This window comes from Mus caroli, chromosome 8 (genome assembly GCF_900094665.2).
Source record: "Mus caroli chromosome 8, CAROLI_EIJ_v1.1, whole genome shotgun sequence".
In the NCBI taxonomy this organism is placed as follows: domain Eukaryota; kingdom Metazoa; phylum Chordata; class Mammalia; order Rodentia; family Muridae; genus Mus; species Mus caroli.
In genome coordinates, this window is record NC_034577.1 from 16,502,959 (window position 1) to 16,504,392 (window position 1,434).

The following is a 1,434-nucleotide window of genomic DNA, read 5'->3' on the forward strand; positions in this document are numbered from 1 at the left end:
AAAAAAGACACAAACAACCAAAGGCAAGACTAACATACCAAGAGTCCTTCATTCTAACACCCTACCTGAACAAACAGATGAAATCTGAGGTAACAGGAATGGTTGACGAAGTCCAAGGTGAGTGACACTAACGTCTTGCCAACCTGTTGGGGGCTCNCTCCTTTTCATGGGTCCCCAATATAGGGCCTCATTNTGATCTCCAATCTGTGACTCAGAATTAAAAATGAAAGGGTCACTGCAATGACTGCTGGAGACGCATCATCAGGATTCTGATGTGACAATGTCTGCCTGCCCTCTGAGGGCTCCAGGGCCCTCCCAGTTGGGAAACAGCTAAGCAGTAAGTAACCTTAAAAATAAGTTGTAGCCTGGTATGGTAATGAAGGCCAGTTATGTTTTTATTGAATTTATAAGTATCTATATAAACACATAGTCAAGTTTCTTTTGTCCTTGATATATAATACATATATAACGACTCAATCTCAACTATTTTATTTTTAAAGAGCATTGGTTTTTATGTTTGTTTGTATGGGGGGGGGGGTATGGACCACTGTGTGTGTTTACATGTCAGAGAACAACTTACAGGAGTTCTCTCTTTCCTTCCACTCTATGGCTTTCAGGAATCAAATACAGGTCGTCAGACTGGGCAGCGAGTGCTTTTACCCACTAAGCCACTTTGCCATTCTTCCCAAAGATTCTGTCGTGGTCACTTGATAAAAACTTGAAGATAATTTTTCCTCTACTCTTCTAATTCAAGTAACTGCCATCCATTGAGCTTCTGTATCTTGAACATCTGCTCTGTGGCAGAAATTACACTAGGCACTGTGCCTAGCAGTGACAGACAGGCATCAGGAGGGAAGGAGGGCAGCCCTGAGTCTGAGTGAGAGGCTGTGAGGAGAGGCTGCCTAGAGAAGGCATCTCCTTACCTAAATCTGGAAGGATTGGCTAGGTCAGTTAGTTCAAGCTATCTGGGGGGTTTGGGGAGGGGACTAATAGAATGGAAGTGAAGAACTTAGCATAGTCCAAAGATTCTAGACAAAGCATCATAGAATGACACAAGCAAAATCAAAATTCTAAATCAGTTATATTCACCCTACATTTTTTTTTACTATCTGCTGGGTTACAAAGACAGCAGGAAGATCATCCACACATAATGTCAAGTATATCAGATAATGATAGGACACTGGCAGATAGAGATGGAGAAGAAGAAAGAAACAAGAATTGAAGCCTACCCTGAAGGTGAAGGAAACCTTAGAAGGGACACACTTGGTGCTTTGGTACAGAGGTAAAAATGTTCAGGTCGTGTCTAGAAAAGAAACTAAAATGTTCAGGTCATGTCTAGAGAACGAACTATATGTCGCATGGAGCAGAGTAGACAGAAGAATATAAAGATATAGACAAGCAGTAGTTGGTTGGTTTTGCTTTTTTGTGCTATAG

General features: G+C 41.5%; 1 protein-coding gene across 4 annotated transcripts in view; it reads left to right on the forward strand.

The window, feature by feature from the left end:
- The first annotated feature begins 60 nt into the window (after nucleotides 1-60).
- Ccdc70 (coiled-coil domain containing 70) overlaps nucleotides 61-1,434 on the forward strand; it is a 4,506-nt gene continuing 3,132 nt past the window's right edge. Inside the window, exon 1 of one of the 4 annotated variants that reach the window (XM_021170837.1) lies at nucleotides 61-117. The gene's annotated coding sequence lies outside the window, so the exon portion shown is untranslated. The other 3 variants (XM_021170836.2, XM_021170835.1, XM_021170838.2) reach the window with 3 other exon arrangements.